The following is a 16,472-nucleotide window of genomic DNA, read 5'->3' as shown; positions in this document are numbered from 1 at the left end:
TTAAACTAGACATACCCAATTCCAGCAGCCGTTCCTTATATGTTTTAGTCTCCAGTCCCCTAATCATCTTTGTTGCTCTTCTCTGTACTCTTTCTAGAGTCTCAACATCTTTTTACTTTGTGGTGACCAAAACTGGATGCAATATTCCAAGTGTGGCCTTACCAAGGCATTGTAAAGTAGTATTAATACTTCACATGATCTTGATTCTATTCCTCTGTTAATGCAGCCTAGCACTGTGTTGGCCTTGGCAGCTGCAGCACACTGCTGGCTCATATTTAAGTGATTGTCCACCAGGACTCCGAGATCCCTCTCACAGTTACTACTATTGAGCAAGGTACCCCCTATACTATACCTGCACATTTGGTTTTTCTTGCTTAAATGTAGAACCTTACTTTTTTCCCCATTGAATTTCGTTTTGTTAGATAGCACCCAATGTTCAAGTCTGTCTTGACTTGAAGATACAGGCTTAAGATACAGATTCTTCTGTATCTTAAGCCTATCTTCTGGAGTGTTGGCTATTCCTGCCAGCTTCGTGTCGCCTGTAAATTTATCCCCATCTATTCCCTCATCCAAATCATTGATGAAGTTGTTGAAGAGTGCTGGGGTACCCCACTACATACAGTACTTCCCTCCATCTAGTGCAGTTCCACTGAGGACCACATGCTGAGCATGGTCAGTCAGCCAACTACAAATCCATCTGGTAGTGATGCTATCTAACCCACATTTTCCTACTTTATCAAGTAGTAGGTTGTGATCTACTTTATTAAATGCCTTACTGAAGTCCAAGTAAATTATATCCACAGCATTCTGTCACTAATTTTGTTACTTGGTCAAAGAATGCAATAAGATTTTTCTGGCATGATCTGTTTTCGACAAACCTATGTTGGCTTTTAGTGATGACTTTGTTTGCCACTAGGTGTTCACTGATTTGTTATTTGATTATCTTTTCCAGAATCTTCCCAGGTATTGATGTCAGGCTGATAGGTCTGTAGTTTCCTGAATCTATTTTTTTCTCTTTTTTGAAGATGGGAACTACATTAGCTCTCTTCCAGTCCTCTGGTAGTTCCCCAGTGCTCCAGGATCTTTGAAAAATATAGTTCAGTGGTTCTGAGATCACATCTGCCAGTTCCTTGAGAACCTTGGGGTATAATCCATCTGGTCCTGGTGATTTGAACTTGTCTAGGCTGGACAGGTCCTCACTTACCATTTTCTTGCCTATCTTCACTTGCGTTTCTATTCTGTTTTTTTATGGCACTGTTTTTGATAGGTTGGACTGTTTCTTCCCTTTGTGTAAAGACAGATGCAAAAAATGAGTTAAATAGTTCTGCTTTCTCCCTGTTGCTTGTCACTTTCTTGCCACTTTCCCCCACTAATGGACCAATCATTTCCTTAAGTTTTTTTCTGTTTTTTATATGTTGAAAGAAACTTTTTTGTTATTTTTGACTTTGGTCGCAAGCCTTAGTTCATTTTGAGCCTTAGCTTCCCTCACTTCATCTTTGCAGGCACGGGCTATTTGCTGATGTTCTGCCTTAGTTATGTGCCCCTCTTTCCACTTCTTATATTTGTCCTTTTTATCTTTCAATTTATCAGAGAGTTCTTTATGCAGCCATGCTGGTTTATTTTGAGAGCTGTTATTTTTCTTCTTTGTTAGTATTGTGCTAGACTGGGCCTTTATTATCTCACTTTTCAAAATTTCCCAAGCTTCTTGAGTTGTTTTCCCCTTTAGGATTCTCATCCATGGAATTCTTCCCAAGGTCTCTCTAAGTTTATTGAAATTAGCTCTTTTAAATTCCAAGACTCTAGTTTGGCTGTGTTCTATTGCTTGTGCTTCCAGAATGTTGAATTCCAATATTGCATGATCACTTCCCCCCAAGGTTCCTGTGGCTTCGACACTTTCTATCATTTCATCTTTGTTAGTGAGAATTAAATCCAATATGGCTAATCCTCTAATTCCCTTCTCTACTTTTTGGGAGACAAAGTTGTCTGCTAGGTTTGTCACGAATCTGGTTGAATGGCTGGTGAGAACTGAGAATGGAACTGGAAGTCTGAGTAACAGCTGCACTTCCCTGGGCAACATCTTTATTGTCAGTCCCACTTGTTGGAAACAATAACAAATAAAGCAATGGGTGCTCAAAAATCCATATAATATAGTTGCATATGTTCAGTACTAAAATGTGAATATGTCCTTTCTTTTGTCAATTATGGGGAATAATTTTCTTCTAAAAAGTAATCTTTTATTGAGCTGTAATACTAAACTTAGGCCATAAATGTATCTATATTTGGTTTATTCATGCACACTTTATATGCATTCAGATCAAGCCTAGAGGAAACATTTAAATATATATGAGTCTTTTTTGTTCCTAGAAGTAAAGGAGGATATAAAGCCAAAACAAAACCTTACAAATAAATGTATATAACCCTTAAAACAAATCCCAGTGAATTTAGTGTGACCAGTATCTTAGTATATATCAATACCACTGACAATAATTTTTTGTTAATTTTTTTTAATGCAAGGAGATAATACATTTGAATCACACAAACACAGAACGTTGAAGATGTGATATATACTTCCATTCATGTATCAAGGTTAACTGACCTTTCACAAATACAGAGCGGCATTACAAATATTTTCTAAAGATATTTTTTCATAACTGTGTCAATTGCATTTGTTTGCTACTTCTACAAAGACAGCTTAAAATAGCCTTAGTTTTTTATTTGAAAATGGTGGTATATTTCAAGGCTGACCCATCTGCTGTTGGAAACTCTTTCCATATTGTAGTAGGAAAGATTGTCTGCTTTCTGTAGTATCTGCAAAAAAAACCAAAACACTTTATTTGCTAGGATTTTTTTCTATGCATTTATAACTTTCATAATTGCTTGCTAAAAGTCACTTGATCATTCTGTCTGGTCTGGAAATTATGGTTTTGCTATCCAATCCATCTGGAGATGTTAGCTCAAGAGTGATACTGGAGAAGTAGGTCCCATTTCTTGCATACCACATTCATTTTTATTAATTCATTTGGTCTTAATTCATTATTATATGACTGTACATATTAAATGTACAGTCTGTGTCTGTTTGTACAAGCCGGCCTAGCCTGATGGGGATTGGTGGGGTTTTTTATTTTTGGTGTCTTAATTTTAACTTGGTGTTTTAGAATTCTATTTCAATTGTTTTAACTTGGGCAATCATTTAATCTCTTTTTAATGTTTGTATTTAGTATTTTATTCTGCCCTGTGAACTGCCCTGAGTCCTCAGGGAGAAGGGCGGTATACAAATATTATTAAATTAAAAATTAAATTAAATTAAATACATTATTTGATAGTCCAACATAATTTGCTGCTGAAACACAACTAAAAAGTAGGCTTCTCAGCATTGATTTGATAAACTGTGATGGGTTTCTATAATAAGAATATAACAAGGAAACAAGATATTTATAAGGGAGATTGGTCAATTCTAAACATCTTGTCTTGGACATGCTGTAGTAAAATATAATTGTAAGAAAAGGGAGTGCATTGTAAGATAATGGATTGCAATTACCTTTCAAACCATATAATTGTTAGACCAACAGAATTGTCCACAGTGTCATGTCATGCCCATGCTGGCAAATGAAGCAAGCTAACATCAGTCTGACTAAAGTAGATCTGGGCTACTTCTTTCATGAAGAAGCTTAGTTAAAAGATGTAGGCCTTTTCCTTGAAAATGTGTCATTGTATTAATGAACATGCTGATATGATAGTAGCTTGAATGGTATTTGATAGGCTAAAGGTAAAGGTAAAGGTTCCCCGCACATGCATGCTAGTCGTTTCCAACTCTAGGGGCCGGTGCTCATCTCCGTTTCAAAGCTGAAGAGCCAGTGCTTGTCCGAGGACGTCTCCGTGGTCATGTGGCCGGCATGACTAGACACCAAAGGCGCACGGAACGCTGTTACCTTCCCACCGTAGTGGTCCCTATTTTTCTACTTGCATTTTTACGTGCTTTCGAACTGCTAGGTTGGCAGAAGCTGGGATGAGTAACAGGCGCTCACTCTGTTACGTGGCACTCAGGATTTGACCCGCCAAACTGCCAACCTTCTGATCGACAAGCTCAGCGTCCTAGCCCACTGAGCCACCGCATCCCTTTGATAGGCTGGCCATGTGCAAATCACCTAAAATAAGAACAAATACACCACCACCTCCAGGACAAAAATGACAAGGTTTTGCATAAAATCTTCACATAGCAATTAGAAGCCATTTTGAATGCTCAAACTGAATGCAACTAAATAAAAACTTTATGGGTATATCTGCACCTTTATAAATAAATAGAACTGCAATACAGATCACTACTGGCCAATGGCTGTTTATAAGTCGCTTTCAAATTCTATTAAGGTCACATGATTATTATTTCTTACCAACATAAAGCCACATTTTATACAATCAGAATATTATTGCTACTAGACCATGCAAAACATTTGATAGATCTGTATGATACATTTTTAAAACAGATTGAAAGCCTTTTAGGTTGTGTAAAAAGAGAATCTGGAGATATGGAACTGGGAAAGACAATAGTCAGATCAGGAAATATTTTTGCATTATGCCTGTTTCCCACATATGAGTACCTCCATTTATGTTGCAAATTCTTGCAAAACTCAGACTCCAGAAAGAATGCAGAAAAGAGCAACTAAAATGTCTAGGAGGCTGGACACTAAAACGTATGAAGAATGGTTATAGGAATTGGGTATATATAGTTTAATGAAAAGAAGGACTAGAGGTGACATGATAGAACTGTTCCAATATTTGAGGAACAAAGACAAAGTGGTCAAACTATTTTTGAAAGCACCATTACAGCCTGTTAAAACCACTCCCAGATTCTAGTCTGAGACCAGTTATGGTGGGGGCTGAAGAACACTGTGAGATTAAGAAAATACTGGATTCAAGGATTTTTAAGGGGAAGTTACAGTACTTAATACAGTGGAAAGACTATCTCTCAGCTGATGCTGAATGTGTAGCTGCCCATAATGTTAGGGCAGACAGATTAATAAAAATATTCCATGTCAATTACCCTCGATATAATATCTTTTCTAATAAATTTATGTTTCAATTGTGTTTGTAAAAGTCATCTTGTTATGTCATTATGTGTCCTATTTTCAAAATTCTTATTTAAACTTAATTTCCCCTCATTATTCAACCATTCTTATCAGTTTTTTCAAAATTAATTATCTAAATATCATTTACATACCCCACCCCAATATTTTCATATTTCATATATTATAAAGATACTATACTATACTACTTATATACCCTATAACATCTTTTCTGAGCTGTTTATATTTCAACTATATTTATAAAAGTCATCTTATTGAGTCACTATATGTCCTGTTTTCAAAATTCTTATTTAAACTTACTTTCCCCTCAGTATTAAAATCATTCTTCTCATAATTCTCTCAAATTTAATTACCTTTAAATGTCTAAACTTTCCATTCACATACATCACCCCAGTATTTTAATATTTTATATATTATAAAAAAATACTATACTACTTATATCTCTTATCTCTTTTACTATAGGGCCCCTTTATATCTAAAATTATCTATTCTTTTAACCATATTCAAACAAATGTTTAATCATGTAGTAGTCCATCTGGTAAGTTGACTCAGATCTTTTTAATCTAACTCTAGCCCTCTTCTTTTGCCAAATAGCTTTCCAGGTTAGTATGTTCCACTTGTCAGGAGGTTCCTGTATATTTGTGGTGGTGTTGGGTGTGTAAGGGATAGGTTGAGTAGGATATACACTTTTTGTCTTCCAGATTCTGGTGATTTTCCTGGCAGCTCTATAATCCCTTTTGTTAAATCTTCTTTCTTATCCTCGAATTTGTTTTGAAGCCCTGTCAGATAAAATATCTTTTCCATTTTCATTGTTGTAATAAAATCTTGTAGATTTTTTCTGTTTGTGTTAAGTTATATTCTCTTCATTTGTTGTTAGTTGCGAAGTCGTGTCCGACCCATCACGACCCTATGGACAATGTTCCTCCAGGCTTTCCTGTCCTCTACCATCTTCTGGAGTCCATTTAAGCTCACGCCTACTGCTTCAGTAACTCCATCCAGCCACCTCATTCTCTGTTGTCCCCTTCTTCTATTGCCCTCAATCTTTCCCAGCATTAGGCTCTTCTCCAGTGAGTCTTCATTTGTAGCTTCCCTGTTTAAGTCACTTTCTTCTAGTTGTGTTCTGTTATCTGATTTGTTTGTTCATTCTTTATCGTTTATTGAGAGTTTTTTAAATTGTAAGTTTAGATTGAAGATGTGCTCATTTATGTCATCAAAGTTGTTTTTGATCTCATCATAGTTTGAAACTATTGTCATTTGAATATGTTGTAGCATTGCGTACATTTCCTCCTGAAAAGTACTTGTCTCATCTTGGAGAATTACTCCTGCAGATCTCTGATGTTCCAGGCTAGATCTTTCAGAAAGGAATATTTGGTGTGGTTTCCTGTCCCTTTTAGATAAATATGCAATATCCATTTTGTCTTCCCCCTCCAAATAGTCTTTCACCAGTGCCATAATCTCTGTAATTAGCCTTATCGAGCCAGCCAATCTCAAAATCCAAACCACCAAATCTTATATTGTTCTTATCTTTATATATATGGGTTTTGTAATCCAATGCATTTCTAGTTATCAAGGTATCAAGGAAAGCAGTATTTTATAACAATTTTTCTATTCAGGGTTCAGTTATCAACCAATCAGAGTTGCAATTGAGAGTATTTAGCCACTTTGAAGCCTTCTAGTAAGTTCCCCCCTAGAAGATTAGCCAAGAGCCAATTTTTTTCTTTTTCTGCAAGCAATTTTTGAGCTTAGACAACAGTTGAAGTTTTCTTTTTCTGCAGACACTTTTTTTAAGCTTATAAATTGCCCAGTATATTTTCTTTCTTTGTTCTCAGCTGTTTTCTATTTGACTGAAGCTTATTAAAGTTCAAGGGAGCAGATTAATCTTTGTTTCTGGGTGTTTTGCCAATTTCTGAGTCAGAGTTGCTGTTGTTCTATGCTCTGATTCTTCACTAGATGTCAGTAGTTATTTATTTTCCAACTTTTTCAAACAATAAAATTGTTATTTTATTTTTTATAAATTCATCAAAACTCTTTAGGGTGTAAAATCTTAATGGTTTTAATTTTCAGATTTATCCAGACTATAGTGTTATTAGTTTCTTTTCAATATATTTCTTTTCCTCTTAGACATGGCAGCAGGTGTAGGAACAGAGGGCCGTATCGGTCTCAGGGAAGGCCTCTCTGCTGCTTACAAGCGGTGAGGCACTCCGACCCTCTGGTTCCGCCCCGAGGTCCCGGGAGTGAGGATGTGCAGCCTCCTGAGCTCCGGCTGGTGTATTTGAATGCCAGGTCGGTCGTTAATAAGGCTCCTCTCGTTCGAGACTTGGTCGAGGGTGAGCAGGCTGACCTGGCTTGCATCTCGGAGACCTGGTTGGGCCCAGAGGGCGGTGTTCCTCTGGTTGATCTTTGCCCACCAGGTTTCCGGGTGCTGCACCGGCCTCGGGCTCAGGGTAGGGGTGGGGGAGTGGCTGTTGTTGTGAGGGAGACCTTGTGTCCGCGGGAGGCCACCGTTCCCCAGACAGTCGGGTGTGAGTCTCTCTTTTTGAGATGCGGCCCTGGTGCGCAGTTGGGCTTGCTGCTGGTGTACCTTTCGCCTAGTCACGCAGCAGCAGCCCTGCCTGAGCTGCTTGATGTCCTCTCGGGGCTGGTGGTTGAGTTCCCGAAACTTATAGTTTTGGGGGACTTTAACCTACCATCGCTGGGAGGATCATCTGAGTTAGCTCGGGAGTTCATGGCCTCCATGACGGCCATGGACCTGACGCAAGTAATTACGGGACCGACTCATGAAGGAGGCCACACCCTTGACCTTGTTTTCTTGTCTGGACGGTGGTTAGATGATCTTGGTGGGGGCTCTCCAATTATTATGCCCCTGTCATGGACCGATCATCATCTCCTGCGGCTGGTCTTCCGTTTTGCCACCCCCCGCCGTGGGGGTTTGGAACCACTCAAATGGTACCGCCCCAGACGCTTAATGGATCCCCAAAGGTTCCAGGCGGCGCTGGGGTCCCCACCTGCCTCCCTCACTCACAGCTCGGCCGAGGCCCTAGTGGAGGCCTGGGAAAGGACGGCCACTGAGGCTCTTGACCGAGTTGTACCCTTGCGGCCCCTGACCCGGCGCAGATCCCGTCGGGCTCCATGGTTCTCTGCGGAGCTCCGGGAGATGAAGCGTCGGAGACGGGGCCTAGAGAGCGGTTGGAGGTCCAGCCGATCCGAACCCGACCGATTGCGACTAAGAGCCTATATTAGGTCTTATCTCGCTGCAATTAGGGAGGCGAGGTCTAACCACTTCGCCACCCTTATTGCGTCCGCAGATAATCGCCCGGCCGCCCTGTTTAGGGTGACTCGCTCCCTCCTAAATCAGGAGGTGAGGGAGGATCCCTTGCAGGGACGTGCCGAGGAGTTTAACCAACATCTGTCGGACAAAATCGCTCGGATTCGGACCGGTTTGGACTCTGACTGGGCAGAGTCTGACGATCAGGACACGGGTGGTCTTGTCGATATCATCTGGGAGGAGTTTGATTCTGTAACTCCGGAGGAAGTGGACAGGATCATGGGGAGGCTGAGCACCACCACATGTTTACTGGACCCGTGCCCTTCCTGGCTGGTTTATGCAGCCCGGGAGAGGACACGCAGCTGGTTCCAGGCAGTTATATCGGCCTCTTTGAGTGAGGGTATCTTCCCCGCCGTCTTGAAGGAGGCGGTGGTGAGGCCTCTCCTCAAGAAGCCTGCCCTGGACCCGGCTGTATTGAACAACTTTCGTCCTGTCTCCAACCTTCGCTTTCTTGCGAAGGTTGTTGAGAGTGTGGTGGCGCATCAGCTCCCTTTGGTCCTGGATGAAGCGGATTATCTAGACCCGTACCAATCGGGTTTCAGGCCCGGGTACAGCACGGAGACGGCATTGGTCGCGCTGGTGAATGATCTCTGGAGGGCTCGGGACAGGGGGCATTCCTCTGTCCTAGTCCTATTAGACCTCTCGGCGGCTTTCGATACCATCGACCATGGTATCTTGCTGCGGCGTCTCAGGGGATTGGGAGTGGGAGGCACAGTTTTACAGTGGTTCTCCTCCTATCTCTTGGGACGTTCGCAGTCGGTGTTGGCAGGGGGGCAGAGGTCGACCGCGAGGTCTCTCATTTGTGGAGTTCCTCAGGGGTCGGTCCTCTCGCCTCTCCTGTTCAACATCTACATGAAGCCGCTGGGTGAGATCATTCGTGGCTTTGGAGTTGGGTACCATCAGTACGCTGATGATACCCAACTTTTCTTTTCGACCCCAAACCACCCCAGTGATGCCCTCAACGTGATGTCCCGTTGCCTGGAGGCGGTTCGGGTCTGGATGGGGAGGAACAGACTCCAGCTCAACCCCGACAAGACTGAGTGGCTTTGCATACCTTCGTCCCGGGTTTATTCGGACATTCCACCTCTAGTTATGGGGGGTGAACTATTACCCCCCGTAGATAGGGCTCGCAACTTGGGGGTCCTCCTAGATTCACGGCTCACTTTGGAAGACCATATAGGAGCCGTGACTAGGGGGGCCTTCGCACAGGTTCGCCTGGTGCGTCAGTTGCGGCCCTATCTTAGCCGGGACGATTTATGCACGGTCACTCATGCGCTCGTGTCCTCTCGTCTGGACTACTGCAACGCTCTCTACATGGGGCTGCCCTTGAGGACTACTCGGAAGCTCCAACTGGTACAGAATGCAGCCGCGAGAGTGGTGTTGGGAGTCTCCCGATACTCCCACGTTACGCCTCTGCTCCGTGAGCTGCATTGGTTGCCAGTTGTCTTCCGGGTGAGATTCAAGGTACTGGTAACGGTATTTAAAGCACTCCATGGCATGGGGCCGGAGTACCTCAGGGAACATCTGCTGCCGGCATCAAGCTCCCTGCGCCCTGTGCGTTCCCACAGAGAGGGCCTCCTCAGGGTGCCACCGATCAGAGAATGTCGATTGGTGGCCCCCAGGGGGAGATCCTTCTCTGTGGGCGCTCCGGAGCTGTGGAATCAGCTACCGGTTGAGCTCCGGATGGCGCCCGATCTTCGCTCCTTTCGTCGCGATCTTAAGACATTTCTGTTTGTACAAGCCGGCCTAGCCTGAGGGGGAGTGTTGGGGTTATTTTATTTTTGTTTTTTTAACTTTTCTGGGGGTTTTAGTGTTGTATTTATACTGTTTTAATTAGGGCAATTTGTTTAATCTTTTTTAATGTTTGTATTCACTATTTTATTCTGCCCTGTGAACCGCCCTGAGTCCTCAGGGAGAAGGGCGGTATATAAATGTTATTAAATTAAATTAAATTAAAATTAATTCACTGCTTCTGTCTATGGAAGGATGGGGATTTAGTCCCCCTCCCGCACTTTTGGAGGATTTCTTGCTTTGGGGATTTTTTTTCCAGGGAATCAGTACAAAGTAGAAGAGAGAAGATCAATATTCTCACCCAGTTTCAAGCACGCTGTTCACCATTGTTCTGGTTCATGCTTTTGGACTTCAGCTGCTTGTAGCTTGGGCTAGACACTGATGTGCAGTTAGCCTTTCTTACGTCGGGTTGGGGGCTTCCCCCAGATCAAGCAGATCAACCGCCATTATTCCAAGATCATCAGGATGCCCCTTCTTCTTTGTTGCCTCTCCAGGGTGACTTTTGACCCATTTAGAATTCTCTGGCAGGGTGAAATCAGCTGTGGGGTGCAGAGCCCCACAATCTGTCAGCTGGATCACTACAGGGTGGAGCTGAAAGTCTCTTGAACTTCAAGGCTTTCATTAAATCTTTAGATCAACAATATACACTGCTAGGCTGGTACCTACTCCTATAGCAATTTGATTATGGCAAACAGTTGGTCCAACTGTCCATATTCATTTAATTCTAGGAAGAACTCAGGTGAAGGGATAATCTCAGTAAAGCCATTCAAGGCATCCAATTTTCCAGAGTAAGTAAGCATATTCTGGCCATGATGGAGATATTTTAAATAAGAAACAGATTCATCTCCAGAAGACAATGAGGTGCAGCATGTGTTCAACAAAGGTAGGTACTAACACATATAAAATTAGAACTCAAGAAATGGAGACTTTCACATGAATAACCTGATATTTGAGAGACAGGTTTACCTCTTAAGGATAGCTCACTTCTATAGTGGCAACTACAATCTTTACGAATTTATTCAGGTAATAGAATAACAGGTAAGGGACGTGGTGACTCAGTGGGTTAGGATGCTGAGCTTGTCAATCAGATGGTTGGCAGTTTGGCGGGTCGAATCCTGAGTGCTGCATAATAGAGTGAGCGCCTGTTACTCATCCCAGCTTCTGCCAACCTAGCAGTTTGAAAGCACGTAAAAATGCAAGTAGAAAAATAGGGACCACTACGGTGGGAAGGTAACAGCGTTCCGTGCACCTTTGGCATCTAGTCATGCCAGCCACATGACCACGATTGCAACACGTCCTCGGACAAGCGCTGGCTCTTCGGCTTTGAAACGGAGATGAGCACCGGCCCCTAGAGTTGGAAACGACTAGCACACATGTGCGGGGGAACCTTTACCTTTACCTTTTAGAACAGACATGTCAAACACAAGGCCCGGGGGCCAGATCCAGCCCGCAAAGTGGTTTCATGCGGCCCACGAAGCCATCCTGGAAACAGTGAGGGAACGGCCTCCACTGCCTTGGCCCTGGCCCAGAGACCCTCCTCCTGCCAGAGATGCTCAGATCTGTCCCACTCCTGCCCAGGCCCCCATAGGCACCCTTGATGCGAACGATGTAGAGCTGACCACGCCCACCCAGTAGGCCACGCCCACCCAGGCCATACCCACCCGGCCCCCTGAGGGCAACCGCAATGCTAATGCGGCCCTCAATGAAATTGAGTTTGACACCCCTGTTTTAGAATAACAGTGTTGAAAGGGACCTTGGAGGTCTTCTAATGCAACTCCCACCCCTGCTCAACCAACAAACCCTATACTACATCAGACAAATGGTTCTTCAATTTCTTCTTAAAATTTTCCAGTGTTGGAGCACCCACAACTTCTGGAGGCAAGTCATTCCAATGATTAATTGTTCTATCAAAAAATTTCTCCTTAGTTCTAGGTTGGTTCTCTCCTTGATTAGTTTCCATCTACTTATTGTCCTGCTTTGAAATGCTTTGGAGAATAGGTTGATCCCCTCTTCTTTGAATACAGCTATTATATTCCAATGATATCATGCTATCACGAGATTGCTGCTATCATGCTAACACTTTCCAGTTTTTGAATAAGATTGCTATCAGTTGCTTCAGAATTTTTTAAAAAGTGTTCATTTATAGTCCTGGAGAATCACCAAATGACTGCATTATTCTTGGATGTCCTCAAACTCTAAGAGTAGATACCCTGAAATACAGATGGCTATTAATCCTAATGTATGAACTTCCTCTAATAAAGCAAGTTCCTTACATTGGCTATAAAATAAGACAGCAACAAGCACAAGTGATTCCTCTGATTGCATTCTAGTGTTTTTAATATTATCAATCTGTCAATCTCTCAGTATGACTTTTTGTCAAAAACCACTCATGCTGGGATTGATTAGTTATCTTTAATAGGATCTCTTCCAGATTACTGTTTGGGTATCACAATTTACTGTTTGGGTATCACTGTCTACATAGTGGAAGTGACCAAACTTTGCCTTATTTTTGCAACAAATCCTCAAAGACAAAAAAAGAGTACTAACAAGTATTAGCCTATCAATGCAGAGGAATTTTTTTTGTGTGTTTTACATATTTGGGCTTTTTCTTATTTAGAATTCTTCAACAGAATGGATTCAGATAAAGAGCCAATTTAACATCTCGGAATTAGGGGGATAGGTTTGGTTATTTCATTATTCTGCAGCTACTTTGCCTTTTTTTTCTAATCGGGGAAAAAAAATCCAATTGAAATGTAGAAGATTAAAAAAAAATCCCAAAGCCTCATATTTACTGATGCAATGATTATGTAACAAAGCCCATATATCCTTTAAACATTTTGTCTATTAGTTAAATTGAAGAAACTTTTACCTTACACCATTAGCATTTTGTTTTTCATTTTCAAAAAAAAAAGGTCAAAAGTAATTTCTTTTCCATCAAATCCTTGGTTTAAAAGAACGCAAAAGACATTTTCAGTACAGCACTAACTGATATGACATTTCTCAGAAATAGAAATAGAAACAGTGTGTGTAGATTTGAATAATCTTTGGGAGTATTTTCTCCCCTTCATCACTTTAAACAACTGAAAACAAAGGTCACCATGTGATCTTCCCTGTATTTGGTTCACAATACAAAAAGAGAGATAAATATGAGTGCATAACTTCAATGGCAAATTGCAGGGAAGAAAACAATCATCTCCATGATGAGTATGAAAAATACAACAATCAAGTCTTTATGGCAGAATCAGCTACTTCTAGTGTCCTTCCCAGATGCAGATGCTAAGGAGGAGCAGGAATATTTTAGCATGGACATTTCATTCTTAACACCAATGATATCGCCGCCCATGAAAAATAATGAATCCAGACCAGATGTGGGTCAGCAGATTTCTGTCAAACTTTAGAAATATGAAGCCATATTTTCACATCTGTGAGACTGGCTTTCATAGAGCTGATTTATACTACAGAGCAGTCTAGCCTGCTTTTACTTCTTTACAGTTTCACATTTTTCTCCATATTCCGTGTCATTTACATCTCCTGTTTCTCCAGTGAAGGGAGGGGAGATAAAGAATAGAGAAAGAAAGAAAAACAGTAACCCCAAAAAGCTGGTGCAGCATTTTTCATTGTCAGCAGTGACCCAAGAATAGCACATGCCATATGCAATGACCATGACTAGGGCAAAACTTAAATTTTAATTCATTACTGTGCAATTAAAATTTAGAATAATTAGTATAATTACAAAGGCTAGTGTGAAATTTCTCTCAAATAGAAAATATGTATTTATTTTTTTTATTGAAAAGTTTTAAAATACAGTTTTCCTTTAAAAAAACCCCCTTCCCCCTCCCTCCTCCCCCCCCTACCTCCCCCCTCCCCCCTCCCCCCTCCCCCCCTACCTCCCCCCCTCCCCCCCTCCCCCCCGACTTCCCAGAGCTAAATACAAGGTATATATATATATATAAAAAGCAATCATAAACAACCATATACTAACAACTATAAATTCTAAAATCCATCACTCTCTAGCTTATATAGGATAAAACAAACCTTAGCAATATTAAATATATATAAAAAACTAAAATAGAAAAAGAAAAAAGAAAACGAAAGAAGACTTATTCGAATGCTACATAAAACTTCTTAACTCTATACTTGTTCTGGATAAACTCAATCCATTTTCTCCATTCCATAATGTAATGTTCTTGCGAATGATCTTTCAAATAGGCCGAAATCTTCGCCATCTCTGCCAGGTCGGAAACCTTTAAAGTCCACTCTTCTATGGTCGGCAATGTATTTTTTTTTTAAAGACAAAAGTTCTGTGCCTGAGGAGAGCGGAAGTCTTGTAAATTTGCCAAGTTAAAATGTAAAACTTGTCAAGATAAAATGTTTACACACCTTAGGAAATACAGAAAAGTTCATGCCTTGAGAATGATCAGAAGGCTGATATACTCATACTTGCAGGACCATCTGCTGCCGGGAACAAATTCCCATCGCCCAGTACGCTCACACAGAGAAGGCCTCCTCAGGGTACCGTCGGCTAGACAATGTCGGCTTGCGACCCCCAGGGGAAGAGCCTTCTCTGTGAGAGCACCAGCCCTGTGGAACCAGCTCCCCCCTGAGCTTTGGAGGGCCCCAGATCTCCAGTCCTTTCGCCGCAGCCTCAAAACACTCCTTTTCCGCCTGGCTGACCTGGACTGACAGGGATTTTAATTATGTTTACAATTTTAACTCTAATCTTTAATTTATTTCAATTTTTAATTTTAATTTACTGTACAGAGACCTTTAATTTTGTTGTTGTTAGCCGCCCTGAGTCCTTCGGGAGATAGGGCGGGATATAAGTCCCATAAATAAATAAATAAATAAATAAATACTCATGGAAGAAAGAGCACAAAGGGTTAGTGAAATGATTCCATGCAGAAACTGGAGTTCTGAGGAACTTTATATGGCTTTAACACTTTATGCTTATGTATCTTAAGAAAGAAAAGAAAAAAAAGTTATTACTCACTTATTTGTCTTCACCTGTTATATTTCACAGTTTTTTTTTAATATCATCATAGGATTTCGGTGAAATGGCTACAAGTGGCTAAAGAATTACCATGGGCAAAATAACAGGCAAGCAGAGTTGACTTTTAGCAATGATACTAAGTGGTGTGAGAGCCAGTTTGGTGGTTAAGGTGCTATATTGGAAACTGGAGAGTGAAAGCCTCCCTTAGGCTAGGTATGGAAACTGGCTGGATGATTTTGGGCCAACTCATTCACAAGTTGTTATGGGGAAAATAGCAGGCAGACAACCACTCTGATTTGAACACTAGTACAAAGTAAAAAAAGGCATAAATGTAATTATAATAATTTTTAAAAATACCTAGACTCAAAGAACAAAAGGAAAACATCTGATTTCAGGGATATTGAGAAAACACATGACAATTTACAAAACACATTTCAAATTTATTCGCTGAAAGTATTTGAAACCATTCAAATATTTATTATATTCTGCTTTTCCTTCAAGGAATAACTTTTGTTTACATCACAACAGTTGGGAAGTAGATGTAACTGAATGAAAAAAACAACCAATGCCAGCTATTCCATTTCTTTCATGGTTGGTTGGATTGGTAAATGTAGCATTGTTTTTGCAGGTATTATACAAAGCTGGAGATAGGACAAAATATATTTTCTTAAATAACATAAGAAGAAATACTTTAGTTATGTGATTCTAGTTGGAAATGTTCTGCATGTTTAGAGAAATATACTTAGCAAGTTTTTGAATTTATTAGAGTGGTTCAAAATATGGTGTTTTGTATTTATAAAAAGTTGCAAATGTAGGAACTGTATACAATTTTTTGAAACAGCTGCATTTGTTCATAAAAAAATGGTGCTACATACCTATACCTTATGTGCTCTAGAGCCTCTAACTATACTGATAACATATACAGGTAATAACCCCCCATTATTTTATCCATTTACATTTTCAGAGAGAGAGAAAAAAATATTCACATTCAGAATAAAAAGCAAAAGTTGTGGAAATGGAATGATATAACAAAAACAATAAAGAAACGAATATGTTACTTCTTCTTGATACTTTCTATGCGTTCTGTATCAATCAACATGAAAGTACTGAATAATTATTTATATCCTTTTTGCAGCTGTTTATTATACCTGACCATCTTAAATCTGGAAATGGTGTATGCCCAGTGTCATCAGAAAAAAAACAAAACATCCTCAGCATTGCTGTGTTTTGAGAAACAGAAATTGGGTTGGAAAAAAAAAATGTCTCTCTTTCAGCCTGCTATGGA

Source organism: Vipera ursinii (assembly GCF_947247035.1).
Source record: "Vipera ursinii genome assembly, chromosome: Z".
NCBI classification, from domain to species: Eukaryota; Metazoa; Chordata; class Lepidosauria; order Squamata; family Viperidae; genus Vipera; species Vipera ursinii.
The sequence above is the reverse complement of the archived record's forward strand: the minus strand, read 5'-3'. Positions refer to the sequence as shown.